Here is a 16322-nt window from a genome sequence, read left to right as displayed (position 1 = left end):
ATGTCGTGTTAATTTCTGGTGCACAGCAGAGTGATTCAGTTATATGTATACATAAAACTGAGTCAGTTATATATGTATTCTTTTCTATTATGGTTTATGATAGGATATTGGATATAGTTCTCTGTGCTATAAAATAGGACCATTCTTTATCCATTCTATATATAATAGTTTGCATCTACTAGTCCCAAAATCCCAATCCATCCCTCCCCCATCCATCCTCCCCTTTGGCAACCACTAGTCTGTTCTCTGTTTCTGTTTCATAGATAAGTTCATTTGTGTCATATCTTAGCTTCCACATATAAGTGATATCATATGGTATTTGTCTTTCTCTTTCTGACTTACTTCAGTTAGTATGATAATCTCTAGGTCGATTCATGTTGCTGCAAATGGCATTATTTCATTCTTTTTTATGGCTGAGTAATATTCCAATATATATACATACGACATCTTCTTTATCCATTCATCTGTCAATGGACATTTAGGTTGTTTCCATGTCTTGGCTATTATAAATAGTGCTGCTATGAACATAGGGGTGCATGTATCTTTTTGAATTATAGTTTTGTCTGGATATATGCCCGGGAGTGGGATTGCTGGATCATATGGCAACTCTATTTTTAGTTTTTTGAAGAACCTCCATACTGTTTTCCATAGTGGCTGCACCAATTTACATTCCCTCAATGGTATAGGAGGGTTCCTTTTTCTCCGCACCCCCTCCAGCATTTGTTATTTGTAGACTTTTTACTGATGGCCATTCTGACAGATGTGAGGTGGTACCTCATTGTGGTTTGATTTGTGTTTCTCTAATAATTAACGATGCTGAGCATCTTTTCATGTGCCTATTGACCATCTGTATGTCTTCTTTGGGGAAATGTCTATTTAGGTCTTCTGCCCATTTTTTGATTGGATTGTTTGGTTTTTGTTATTAAGTTGTATGAGCTGTTTGTATATTTTGGAAATTAAGCCCTTGTCAGTTACATCATTTGCAAATATTTTCTCCCATTCTGTAGGTTGTCTTTTTGTTTTGTTTATGGTTTCCTTTGTTGTGCAAAAGCTTATAAGTTTGATTAGGTCCCACTTGTTTATTTTTGCTTTTATTTCTATTGCCTTGACAGAATGAACTAAAAAAACACTGGTGCCATTTATATTAGGGAATGTTTTGCCTATGTTCTCTTCTAGGAGTTTTATGGTGTCATGTCTTATATTTAAGGCTATAAGCCATCAAAATGTATTTTCTGATATGTATACCCTTCCTTTATCCCCTTTGTGAACTGGCAAAGAATTGTTTTTTAACTAAGCATTCACTAAGCAATCAGAATATATTCACAAAAGACGGTATGTATATATACGGTCCATTGTAACACAAGGTAGTAATAACTCCTTTACCAGTTTATGAGGAATGTCCCTTATGTGCCTGCAATCCAAGAGAAAAAATGTGTTATGACCACAGTTATTTCAGTGTTATTGGGCAGTTAGAATCTATTAAGGATCTTAAAAAGGCATATATATTGATACTGAAATGTGCAGTTATTCTTATCTCTATAAAGTGTCACTGCATGTGCAAACAGTGGGCAAGGATGAAAGGTAAATTCATACACAAATAAACTAGTGTGTGTGTGTGTGTGTGTGTGTGTGTGTGTGTTTAAAATCAGACACACTTTAGCAATGCAGAAATGGAGAATATACGGTGAGTTATAACCAAGAAAGAATGCATTATATGGGCACAGGGCCATAGTAGTTTCTTCTACTAGAAAAGCAGACAACCCTAAAATATTGGTTCTCATCCACACCATGTAAATTTAAAAATGTAAAAATCGTACACAGAACATATAAAGCTCTTTTGTGTTAGGGCACTCGTGTTTGTCAAGCACAGAGGGACGGTGAGTGTTACACATCACTGACATCCTCTTGGAAAGTTAGTGTGCCTGAGTCATATGCTGCAGGGCCTCCTAACTTCTGCCCTAGGAAAGTGACCCAGTAAATCTTTAGAAAAAAGCATTTTAGCTCTTTCAATTACAATGCCTGCAAGCATTGCCCATGCATTATCTGAACAACAGGAAGGCAGAGGACAAGTAGAAAACACCTACTACTTCCACAGGAGGAAAGACATAGTCTACTTTTGTAACAAACTCCTGATGGAGTTAAACAGGCATCATATACCTCATCATCACGCACCACTGTCAAGTACAAAAAGGCACTTATTATTTTGGTGAGAGGAGTAAATGAGAAGTCCACAGTAATCATCCATCTCACCCACAACCCAAGCCTTTCAGCAGGCTAGAATGAAAAAGACTTCTTTTCCCAAGATAAAGACAAATGATGGAGCTATTAGTACTTATTTCAAGTACTAATCATTCACAGCATAAAATAATTTTTTGCTTCAAGTATATGTATTTACAATTCCACAAAACGTCTTTAATTGGTAAGCATCTAAAATATGACCAGTTTCCATAAATTTCTATTTGTTCATAAATCTTTATGGCTATTCCTGGTAGGTACATAAAGCTACACCTGGATTTAGAGTGTCTATGTGCTGATCAGCACACAGATTGACACAGAATATGGTTTCTATCCTGGAGGAGATGGATTCTTATGAATATCAAGCAACATTTTGTCCACTGCAGAAAAAGGTTAGCTTTGAGCTTTATGGAAACCAAAAGGAATGGTGTTGTAAGTATACCATCTTGGGGAAGTACTAAGACATCATCTTTGATCACAGTAAAAATATAGTTGCAAATAACCGTTAAAAAACTATAATTTTCTTTCTCCACGTAATCAATAGAGGCTTATTGCTTAACAAGAAAAACAGATTTGCAGTGATACAAAAAAGAGAGTTCTTTTGTGTTAGGGTGCACATGTTTATAGAGAATCGAAGGAAAGTAAGTGTATTAGACGTTATTCAAGATCTCCAAGAAAGTTTGCGTGGCTGAATTATAAACAAGGCACACTAACCAAGCTAATAGCAGCATATGATGGTAACGAGACATCACTGTGTGGTGTTCTCCAGACTTTCAACTGTGAAAGCAAGTTACTTCCTATGGACCACTGCTTGGGGCCAAAGAGTAAGCATGCATGCTTCTGACTCAGCACTGCAAAGTAAGTTCCTCCACTTCTTTTATATTGCTATCCTGGTTGATAATGCTAGAAAGTCACATTGTGGTAGTGAGAAACGGTAGCATGGAGGACTACAAGTTGAAATTTTGGAAAATATATGACTAATGTGTTTATTAAGTGAAATTATTTCACTGATGCACAATTTTTAAAAATCATTAGACTCATCTAATCAGTTAATTTCTCCATATATGTGGAAAATAATGATCATGAAAGTTCAGCCAGCAAATGCCTTTTTCCAACAAAATAGAAATAATATTTTTGTGCCATTTATCAGATTATTATTTCCCAGCTTAAAATTGCACTTCTTACACTGGGACTAGGACTAACTTCTACAAACCCATTTCTGCAAACCCAACTGTCTCTTGTTAGACTTTCTCAATAGGGATGTTGAAGAGTGGCTGGAAGCCTGGGCAAGGGAGAGGGATGCTTTTCTCTATATTGCTTGACAGCCGTTGTTCTTTATATTGGCAATGACAGTTAGTTTTAGATTCCAGGATTTTCCCCCCATATTCTCAGACCCAGCTTATTGCCCTCCTTCAAAAACACCAGCACTAGCTGGCTGGCAGTTCCTTCTCAGAAATCTGATTTCCGGCTCTGTGGAGAGCCTCCCTGGGGCTCCAGAACCAGCTATGCAGCACCCTCTCCTTAGAGCACCCTCTCCTTAGGGGTCCTCTTAGCGGTTCTGACTGCTTAGCGTCCTTATTCAGAGCTTCTGAGGCTACAGTTTCACCCAAGCAGCCTCCTTTCCTCAAAGACATGAGCCTCAGGTCAGCAGGGCCACTCCTCCAGATGTCTAAGTTTTAGTAATAACTCTACCATCTTCTCTATGTTCCCCAATCCTAGGCATGACAGCTCTTTTCTGTAGTTTTCATCTCCATATTACCTCAGTGTTCCTATTTTGCCTCAGTTGTACTCCAGAGACCATCTAACCAATTCCTTATGCTAAATTCTTTCCATTAAAATAAGTGATGTTCTAGTTTTTCTTAGTTGACTTTGGTGTTATAAAGAATACAAATTTGAATTTTAAATATGTTTATGAGCTGATACAAAAGAAACCTACAAAGCTAAAATATGAAGTGAAAGTACGAATCGCAGATAATATATAAGTACTGAAGTTAGAGTTCGTCCTGGGGCTTCTGTTAAACCCTGGTGATCTTATGCTTCTACTTTGATGGTTGCTCGGTGAGTAAAGAATGAGATATAAAATCTAGGGACCAACTGAGGAAGAGAATCAAATTGAATATCCCCAAATAAACCTGGGACACAAAGTGTCACACCCTTGAAGAAGAGTAAATGAGAAATAATCCAGCCTTGAAGAAAAGGTCAGCAAGAAAATTTGCCTGTTCTAAACTTGGCACTGGATTGTAAGGGAAACACTATTTCCTTAGAATTCACAGTCTAAAACTATCCCTCATGCAGTTTGTTTTCTGAATTCATGATTTACGGTATGAAAAAACAATTAAATAATTTAATTCGAAATGGGCTTGAGACAGTGGTGCCCCCAGGGGAATGGTGCTGTGAAAATACTGTGACGATATTGGGTGAAGAAACTCAGCTTCAACTCAGGTGACAAATACTTTACAAAATAATATGAAATTTATTACACAAATGTGTAATAAACATATAAAACACAAAACAAAAAAGAGTTGAGGACCAAGAGAATTTCACTAAAGTATATTTGCATACAGGGACCACAGGCAAAAGAAAAATTATCCAGATGAAAAAACAAGGAATAAGAAGGAATGAATGGTGCTGTCAGTGTATGCATGGGCAAACTTGAACAATCTTTACTACTTGAAACAAAAATAACAATATACGATTTGAGAGTAAAAGAAGGGTACAGATAAATTATGGACAAGAGTAACACATGTTTTAGAGTTGGATAATCCTAGTTAAAGTATCCTAAGATCCTTACCTTGTTCAGTTAAAGGTGTTATGATAGTTAATTTATGTGTCAACTTGGCTGGGCCACAGGGTGCCAGATATTAGGTTAAACATTATTCTGGTTGTGTCTGTGAGGGTGTTTCTGAAGGAGATAAACATATGAGTTGGTAGACTGAGTAAAGCAGATGGCTATTCTCGGTGTGGGTGAGCCACCTGCAATCTATTGAAGGCCTGAATAGAATGAAAGGTTGAATTCGCTCTCTCTGCCTTCCTGTCTTTGAGTTGGGACAGCAGTCTTCTCCTGCCCTTAGACTCAAACTTAGACTGGAATTACACCACCAGCTCTCCTGATTCTCAGGTGTTCACACTCAGACTGGCACTCACAACACTGGTTCTTCTGGTTCTAAGGGATTTTGGACTCAGACTAAAACTAAACCATTGTCTCTCCTGGGTCTCCAGCTGGCTGACTACAGATCTTGGGACTTTTCAGACTCAGTAATCACATGAGCCAATGTCTTATAATAAATCTTTACATATATACAGATATCATATATATACACATGTCATATACATATATATTTTCTGTTGGTTCTATTTCTCTGGAGAACCTTGACTTAAACATGCATAAAGATTGATTAATTTTAAACTCGGTTAAGTATGCTTGTCAAATAACTAGTGACTAAAAGGTAGTGTATGTAACTAAAGGAAAAGTTGAAGGAAAAATAAATGTGTTCAAAAGAGACCAGAAAAAAAAAAGGAGAGGAAGAGGGGCAAAATGAACTTCAGTTTCAAGTAGAAACATGCGAGTGTGAAAAACAATGTACAATGAATGGGCAAGTTGCAGAAAGATATATACAGTATCCTTCCATTTATAATCATTTCCAAAGTCGATAAAATTAAGCAATGTAATTTTTACAGATACATATTTGAATGGAGAAACAAATCTTTTAAAGCAAGGAAATGATTAAAACAAAATTTATCATAGTGACTATTCTGTTGGGGGTCAGAGGGAAATATTAGTGAAGAAAAGAGACAAAAGGACCTTTAAGATACTGATATAGTTTATTTCTTGGGCTGAGTGCTCATTTTGTTATATTTGTAAGCTGTACAAATATGTTGCATACAATTATCCCATATCCCCATAGGACTCTGTAATCCCATGCCTTCTGTCAATTTCTAATTGAAGGTTTCTGCAACTCTTTTTGAGAGGAGTTTCTCTAGGCTGGGCTGTGAGCTCCACCTACATATCTGGCAGCCCTGAGGTCCCAGGAAGTTCCTCCCTGCAAAATCATCCCTTTAGCAATGCCAAATAGGAATTGGTAGATATCGCAGCTTCCACACCCTTCAAGTGAAGCAACTAAGGTATTTCTAAGCATATTCCAGCTATCTCCGGCAGGATTCAGCATGTTACCCACAGTAAACCTCTTCATTTACCTAAAATGTATTGACTTTCTTCTTGTAGCTACAGGGTCCAAAGACAGTCCCCAAAGTACCAACGTTCCCAGTGTTCATGCCCAAAGTAGTCTCCTCTCACTTTGAATAATCGAAGTGACACTGTGCCGTTGGAAGCCTATGACTTACAATGACTTGTCAGCTTCCTCTGTAGCACTTTTGGAAATCTAGAGATGCCATATAAGAATTTTGACTATACTACTGCTGTAAACATAAGTCGCCCTAAGATCACACAGAGAGACAGCCTCCCCTTAATGAGCTGTCTTGCTATGAACCCACCCCAGTCACTATTGACTGTAGCCACATAAGTCCCAAGCGAGACCTACTGAAAAACCAAGCATCTGATCTCAGTCAACACACAGAATTGTAAGATATGATAAATGGTTATCCTTGCAAGCCACTGATTATGGAGTGATTTGCTACCCAGTAGCAGAAAACTAAAACACCTCTTCCTGTGCTCTTACTTTCCCATTCTCATGTGGGTGTTTCCTGTTATAACCTCCTAAATAAACTTCACTCTAAATATAGTCTTAGAGTTTACTTTTAGAGGAGTCCAAACCAAGACAACACAATTAACAGTTAAAGGCAAATCAACATAAAATAAAATAATTTCACATTATCTAATTGTCACATACAGGCATACACACAAAACATAAGGAATCATCATTTCTTTTTTTTTTCTTTTTTTTTTTTTTTTTGGATAGGAAATGGCGCTTGGTAAGTGGAAGTTACTTGATAATGGCTACAAAATAAAATACTGGCATTGTCAGGTACTGTGCAAAAAGGTATGTGTTGTAGATATATCTGTCCATTTTTATATTATCATTCTTATTCCTCTCTTTGATCAGCAGTGATAGAGGCAGGATTGAGCTATTAGAAACATCTTCTTGTTAATTTGCAAACCTTCTGTTCTATCTTAGTTCCTTTGAGCTGCTAAAGCAGAATACCTTAAACTGAATGGCTTATAAACAAAAGATATATTTCTCACATTCTGGAGGCTGTCCAAGATCAAGGCTCCTACAGATTCAGTTTCTCATGAGGGCCCACTTTCCAGTTTATAGATACGTTCTTTCTTTGTCCTCACATGGTGGAAGGGGTAAGGGAGCTCTCTGGAGTCTTTTTAATAAGGGCACTAACCCCATTCAGGAGGGCACCACCCTCATAAACTAATTATCTCCTAAAGGTCCCACCTCCTAACACCATCACATTGGGGGTTAGGTCTCAATATATGGGTTCTGAGGGCAAGGCACAAGCATTCAGTCTATAGCACCTTCTTTTTTTAAAATTGTATGTGAATAAAGGTTCACCATGGCCATAAAAACAAAACAAGGTTTAGAAAAGAATATTTTTATTATTTAAGTGATTATTTTTGAAATGTGTGAATGGGCTCAAAATTTTGTTCTTTGGAGAAATTTAAAATAAGACAGGCTTTCATCTTTATGAATGGGTCACATGTAGACTTTCCAGAAGTAGAAAAATGTAATAGATGATAGCTCATTGTCCCTTTAAGCCTGAGAAACAATACAGTAGGTCATTTTCTCATCTGCTAATTCACATTTTTTAATTTCTCTCATTCCACATAATAAAGGGTATACTTAATAAATATCTCACCTAGTAAGTAAGGTTAACAGAGTGCATATTCACTTTTTTCAATGGAGGAATTAGCTACTTTAGTTAACTATTTTACTATCTGTAAAGCATTTACCGTAGTTAAAATTTTAATAACTCTATAGTATGTTATTTTAAAATAAAATTACGTAGTTGTTGTACATATTCCTAATTTATCTAAATATACCATTACATGTACCTTTGAAACTCCATGTAGAATTTGAGTTCATTTTAAAGTATGTTTTCCAATAGCATGGTTTAAAACTTGGATAGCTGGCCTTTGAAATGTATAAATTATAAAAGTAGAAAATCAGCATAGTTTTCTTTTCCTGAGAAGTGGAGCAGTTAATATTCAACATGAAATGTCTAATCTTTAAATACATTATAATCTAACTGCTTAGGATAATTTTTGCTTTAATACCTTAAGAGTCTGCAAAGCCTGAAGGATGGGATTATTAAGATGGAATTTTAATGTCAAAATTATCAGAGAAGTGAACATATTGCTAGTGTTCATAAAAAATTGTATTCAATTTCTGTATGATTTGTTCAAATAAGAGATGAGAATATATTTGATTATAGCTAGTAAGTAACCCAAAATTTGATCAGATGACTGGAGGTCACTGCTACATAAAGGCTGTCGACCTCAGAGATTAGACTATTTAAGAGCTGAATTTACTCAAATGTATAAATGTACCTGCAGAGATATGCATAAAAATGTAGTCATGAAGTAATTAAACTGTTGGAATATTTTGTAGTGAAAATAATAAGAAAAGGAGAGTATGAAAATAAAAAATGAATATAAATGATAGTAATTTCTTTGGAAAACAATGCAAAAGTGTAGAAAATATTTCTCAGTTCTCATTTTTTAAAGCTTTGGGTAACTCAAAACTAACATGCACAATCAATTTCTAAAGTTAAATCTTATTTTATTTAGCAGACATTTATTAGTGTTCAGATTAATCTGTGGTATAGAATTTACTGTGGAAAGCCAACTAATATGTAAAGCAATAACAAGATAGCATTTAACTGTACTATTTTAGGTAATTGTTTTTTAGCAAATACATAATTCGCAGTATTTTTTATAATCATGCTTGTCAATTTCTTAAGGAGAATTATCCCTGTAGCGATACAAACTTCCCCTTCTACATTAACAAATACCTACAATGATGTGCTCATACATAACGATTTATGACTATTAATAGAAACTATAATAAGCAATCAATAGTCATTCAAACTTACAATTATAATTTTTATCCCATTGATGGGGGGAATGTAGAAACTTTTATGTATTGACCTTAAGATACAAAAGCTCAGTAAGTACCCTTCTTAGAACAATGCACATTTGTAATTTATGAATGTTCTTTTATATTCTTGTAGATATAAATATACAGTTACATTTTCCCCAGTGCTACATAATTATAACTTGTAATATGTAAATATTTATGAATTCACAGGATGTTCGCTAGGAGAGAAGAATGTTATACTTGCAGATTTGTCTAGTATTTGCAGAATTCAGATCTTATTATTAGGCTTTATGTTGTATTGCAAAATGTAAAAATACATTGTTATAAATTTGACTTGTCTAGAAAACATACCCTCTGGTGATTCTGTTGAGATTTGAGGATTATCTCAACATTATTTATTGTTAGAAATAGACATTACAATGTTGGTTGAAAATTTTACTCCCTTTACTTTTATATAAGTAAATGGAGGACATAATGTCCTGCATTCTAGGTGATAAAATATAGTTCGAACATTAATATCATGAGGTATTAGAATTTATAGAACCTTAGAGAGCATCTAGGCAGAAATGTCACACTGATTGGAAGTGGCAGTCTAAAATGCAATTTAAAGGATTCTATCAGGATTAGAGATTAAAGGATACTTATCAGTCCAATGAGGAAGAGCCTTTGGCTGACTGAGAATGTAGGCCATGAGTCCTGGAAGGGAACCTGGGGGCAAGCACGCTGTGGGCTTGCCTCCCCTTATCTAGTATATATCAAAGATCCTAAAAGTTGGCCAAAAATGAAGATTCCAATTCCTAAAACATCTCATGGAGTTATCAGACAGATGTACTTCTTAATCTTTGTCCATATATTTGCTCAAAATCTGATTCCTATAATTCTCTCCACTTAATCCTAATCTATTACTCATTTCAAGCCCGCAGACATTTTAGATGTTCTTTTCCCCTTTTGATATTTCCCTTTTCCAAATCAAAAGTCATTAATTTGCTCCAGCTTTTTAACCATTTCTACAGTTGCTCACATCCTTCTTAAAATATGACTCCCAGAACTAAGTCCTCTAGATCAGGGGTCCCCAACACCCCGGCAGTGGACGGCTGGTCCGCGGCCTGTTAGGAACTGGGCCACACAGCCGGGGGTGAGTGGTGGGAGCGAGAGCAAAGCTTCATCTGCTGCTCCCTATCGCTCCCCATGGCTCACATTACCGCCTGAACCATCCCCCCACCCCGTTCCCTCCTCCCCCAACATCCATGGAAAAATTGTCTTCTATGAAACCAGTCCCTGGTGCCAAAAATGTTGGGGACCGGTGCTCTAGATGATATCTTAACTGTGTAAAGTAAAACAATGGTATCTCTTCATGAACACACAATACTCCTATTTAATGCAACATAAGATCCCATTATCTGTTTCATGGTGTTTTCATCCTCTCGGGTCATAATACACTTACCATTGAGTACAGTATTTAGATTTTTTAAAAATGAATCATTCCTATCTGTTCCAAATACTAGGTGCTTACTAATTTCCTCATCTGATAATAATGATAACCATATTTTCATGATTGTTCATTATTAGCCAAGAATCACACTAAGCATTTTATCTCAATTATATTACTTAAAATCACCATAGCCCTAATTTTATCTACAGATTAAAAAAAAAAAAAGGTACCAGAAGAAGCCTAGTACCCTGCCCAAAGATGTGGCAGCATTACATTTAACCCCTTTATATTTATTATGTTAGTTTGGAACAATTCGTTTTTTCGAGTTTTTATTTAATAATGTTGTTGGTAGCACAGGGAGATCAGCTTGGTGCTTTGTGACCACCTAGAGGGGTGGGATAGGGAGGGTGGGAGGGAGATGCAAGAGGGAGGAGATATGGGGATATATGTATATGTATAGCCAATTCACTTTGTTATAAAGCAGAAACTAACACACCATTGTAAAGCAATTATACTCCAATAAAGATGTTAAAAATAATAATAATGATGAGGTTGGGCTCTCTTAGGAGACAAGGAACACATTCTGAATTTATCTTAGATATTGAAGATTTATTTTAAGTATACTTGAAGTAAATGTTAGTGGAAAACTGAGTTACATAGCAAACATCTTAAATAAAAGGAAAGTTTCTACAGATATTTAATAGCTTTAGTGTCTCGACTACGATATTCTTTACCCAACAGGAGAATACTTTGTGCTTAGCATCCTTCTTGAGAAGAGCTCTGTTCCTCTTTACAGTTGGATGTGATATTACGGTCACTCAAATGTTTTCTGTCTCTGCTGCTACTGCCCATGATGAGAAAAAAAGACTACTCTCAGCCTAGATCCTTCTAATTAATTACATCCTCTGCATATTCATTTTAATGTCATAATACTTGATGCTTGTCATCCTACCAAACATCTTTCATTTAGTTCCTCTTTAATTCTCCCAACAATTGTAAGGTAAGCAACATTTTAATTCTCAAATGACATTAAAAAATAAAACACAACAACTTGAGGCTTGGAGAAATAAAACAACAGCAAATAGACCAATTATTAAATAGGTAGGACATTTCTGAACCTGGATTCATACTCAGATTTGACTCCAACGTCTAGCTGCTAGCTCACAGCCTGTTTTCTCTGTGTTTCTTAAGTTCTGCCCATTCTACTGGCCCCAATGCTTTCTCTGTGTCCCAAGTTCACATTCCAAAACAGTTCACATTCCAAAGAAGTTTACTAAGTGATTGTTAAGTCCTTACTCCTATGGTGATCCCGAAGAATCTCTGAGATTTTGCCAAATGCCTTGCTTGTATGAAAATATAAGGTATGTGTGACATTTCTTTGATCCACCAGTCTAACAAATCTATCAAAAAATAAATCACATTAGTTTGAACAAAAATGTCTTGGTAACATATCAAAATGTTAACAACACACATACTTGCAAATCCATGATATAATTTTGTAGGAGAGATCTGCTTATTAAATCTTGAATCCACAAATCTCCTTTTATATAAATGAAAACATTTACCTAATTTTCTCTTGTTTTATCTTACATTTTCCATGTTTTCCTAAATGTTATTTATGGAGAGTATCCAACTGCAAACACTTTCAATGTTCTCACCAGCAGTGCTCTGCTAGAAACCACGAGCTCTTTTGTGAGGTAACTACTCTTTTACCATTATTCTCCTTTCTTGGGCTTCACACTTTACCTGACACATTCTCTCCTTTTCAGTTTCAAGATTGTTTTAAGCATTTCTCTACAGATAGCTATTCAGTTGTCTCTAAACAATCACTATTAAAAATAAAGCTGTTCTTGTATGCTCACATGCTTGAATGAAAAATAAAAAACAATCTATTGGGTCATACATACATGTTAAATTTTGATAGTTACTGCCAAATTGCCCAATAGATTGTGTCACTCTATTCTGTTTTTCTTATTTATATATATTCATTGTACCATATATGCTAAGTAATACATGTACTTCTACCCATATCTTTTGATTCTATAAAGAACTTAAATCCCCATTTATTTTCCTTTGAAGCTTTTTAAATTATCAATTAATTTGCGTCTTTATTCTTCCTAGAACCCATCTTAGAGCCATGCCGTATTTTCATTTCTTCATCTGTTCTTGTGCACAGGTTCCTCTTTCCATCCTCTTTGTGGATATTCTTTTAAAAACCTTAAGATGCAAACAATATATTTAGAAAGCTTATATATATGTACACAAGACAAACTTCATTAATTACAAATTCAGCCATCTCTCTCGTGGCTGTCCTTACGGGTACTTAAATGAATTAAGAAAAACTTAGGAATAAAAAATGATCTTAATGCATGTAAACCTAAATTTTTTCTGAATGAGACAATAATAATATGCTTTTATACATTATAAAAAGCTTCAACCTACTTCTCATTTGATCCTAGTAACCCTTCGTAGCATAACTATTATTATTTCTATCATGAAGATGAGAAAGCTGAGACTCAAAAACAAACTGATTTGCCCAAAGTAACTATTTAGACGGCAGTACGTATGGGATGTTAACTTCAAATATAATACTGTTTTCACTTGAGCTTGCTGTTTCTCAAAAATCTGAAGTATTTTTGTAATTGTCCTCTCTGTCACCTTTCATGCCCCAACAAAATGTCCTCCCCGACTAAAAATCCACTAATTAATTCTATTGAATTAAGACTTTTAACATAGAAGAGTCCTCTATTCTAAATCCAAATACCCTTAGAGATTTAATAATCAAGCTGTTAAGTAATTAAATCTTAGTAAGAATTAGCTTATCAGATTGCTTTCCATCAACCACTAAGTGAGAAGCAATGGAGCACAAAGTAAAAGAGATGGGATGGGTTGGGAACCGAAACACAAGCAATTCTGAAGGCAACTGACAAAGTGTAACTAACTGTTGGTAGCATGAAATTCTGGCTACCTGGTATAAATGGTGAGTATAACTAGCAGAGCTGTAGATACCAGGAGAAAATCAATTATTTCCCAATTTTTTCATATGACTGGTCTTGGATGAAGACATAAGCTAACAGTCATTCTATATTAATTGGGATTTTACCTCTCTATTTCTCTTATTCTCTCATTTTATAGTTGATAATACATGCTCTTATTTTATAGACCGTGATGGTAAAACTAACTTTACTTTCTCTGGTGTGCTTTTCTCTTGGCCTGGCATACACTTCCATAGACTGCAACTCAAAGAGAAACAAACCAATAAAATCCCCCATCACTGACACTTCTCCAGCCATCTCCACCACTTACCAGACCTGGTGAATCCGGCCACTCCCTTGCTTGTACCTCAATTTAATGTACACAGGCTTATGTCATACAGTCACGACTCCTTTCCATAAATTTCTTTTATATCTTCTTCCTTCTGTCTGTTTATACTGGAATGCAAAGTCATATTTACCTTTGCATTCCTGACATCCGTCACAAGGTCTAGATCTTGTGGTCAAGAAAAATATGTACTTAGTAAATGTTTAAAGAATTAACTAATACCTGGGAAAATATGTATGTAAGTATATTTCTATATAACAAATATTTCCTCCTCTCTCGATTGAGCTGAATAGTCAGCTGTGTTTTATCTGCTTTAAACTTGTTTTATTATTCTTCAACTTAATTTCATAGATTTTATTTTTAAAGCCACATATTTGAAACCAGAGACTAGAAGGTAAAAGAAGTTTCACTGGGAGCACATAGCAACCTGGTGAAAAAACCAAAAACAAATCAAAAACCAAACTGTAAAACTTAAGCTATAATCTTTCAGTTGAAGAAACACAAATAGATTTTCTTTAGATTATCAAAACTCTTTAACTTATATTACAAGTGTGCCAATAAATGATTCTATTTTATATTCATGTTGCTGAACAATATACACATCTATCAGATCAATTCAGTGAATCTATTAGTCAAAATTAGAAAAAAAAAAAAAGAGACCAGTGTTTTGCATATCAAAGGAAAAATCTATCAGTTTACTGACTGCATTTTCAAAATTTATTTTTATTATTTACTATTTAACTGATTTTTCAGCCATGGTATAGACACAGATCATGTTCCATGTAGGGTGTCCATAAACTAGGCCATTTAAATGAAGGTATTCTTATATTTTTGTGAGCCTTTGTTTATCATAAACTATAATAGCATCTATACCACACATGATCATACATAATATGACTTTATATACTTGACTCTCTGTTTTTTTCCCCTGATCTCAAGTTCTATCATCTTGGCAGGTCTGCATTTAACACATGCACTGGAAGACCACTTTTGCTTCTGTGGTTCTTGAAAATTTTACAAGTTTTGACCAAACAGGATGCAGAATTGTTTTTGAATTTCTGCCATGAAATGTTTAATAACCCTGTCATTCTTCTGAAAATACTGTGTTAATAAATTCTGACAATGTGCAAAACATAGTGAGAAGAGGAATTTTTTCGTCCCAAGCAGCTTTTCTCCAAGTGACAGAAGAGAGAGAGAAAAAGAGAAAGACCCCACAATTAGGTTAGATAGGCCATTTCTTCACCAAAAGATTATTTCTGAAACTGCCATTCCCAAATTCTATCTGGGGAGGATAACTTTAAAGGTCTGAGATGAGGAAAATTCTACTACAGTTTTGGAAGCACAGACAACACTATAAAAACTTATCCATAATAGAAACTTTGTTATTTTTAAATTTTGATAGCTAACTTTTTGAAGCTTTTCCTTTGGCTTTTTTTCACCTAGGTTCATACCTTTTTTTTTTTTTTTAATTTATTTATTTAGTTTTTGGCTGCATTGGGTCTTCATTGCTGCGCGCGGGCTCGCTCTAGTTGCGGCGAGCGGGGGCCACTCTTCGTTGCGGTGCGTGGTCCTCTCAATGTGGTGGCTTCTCCTGCTGCCGAGCACGGGCTCCAGAGCGTGCGGGATTCAGTAGTTGCGGCACGCAGGCTCCAGAGCGCAGGCTCGGTAGTTGTGGCGCACGGGCTCAGTTGCTCCGTGGCATGTGGGATCTTCCCAGACCAGGGCTCGAACCCGTGTCCCCTGCACTGGCAGGCGGATTCTTAACCACTGCGCCACCAGGGAAGTCCTGGTTCATACCTTTTAACACTAAATCAAGTCCTATCTTCTCGGCTAATTTTAATTTTAAGATACTAGATGGCACTGCATTATGACCCCTTATATTAGAGAATCATGCATAAGTGAATGTGTGTGTGTGCATGCAAAGAGACACATACAAAAAGAGACACACACACAGAGACACATACAAAAGTGGTTTTCTTATTCAAACACCTATTGCAGTGTTAGTTAAAACTGAAGCATAAGGAAGGTCATGAGGATCAACCATTGAGTCGTTCATTATGGAAGCTTTGATGGTATGTTGACTTAACAGCTATTCAATCTTTATTAGATCAGGAAAGGTCATGGACACATATATACATTTCTCATAAATGCTGCAAATGGAAAAGAAAATCTAATTCCCAGGGAAAACATTAAAAAATAAACAAATACCAATTTTCCTTAAGGCTGTTCTGAAAACTCTTGGTGACTACTAATATATGCACATACGGTGA

Source organism: Eubalaena glacialis, chromosome 1 (genome assembly GCF_028564815.1).
Source record: "Eubalaena glacialis isolate mEubGla1 chromosome 1, mEubGla1.1.hap2.+ XY, whole genome shotgun sequence".
Taxonomy (NCBI): domain Eukaryota; kingdom Metazoa; phylum Chordata; class Mammalia; order Artiodactyla; family Balaenidae; genus Eubalaena; species Eubalaena glacialis.
This window is presented reverse-complemented; position numbering follows the sequence as displayed.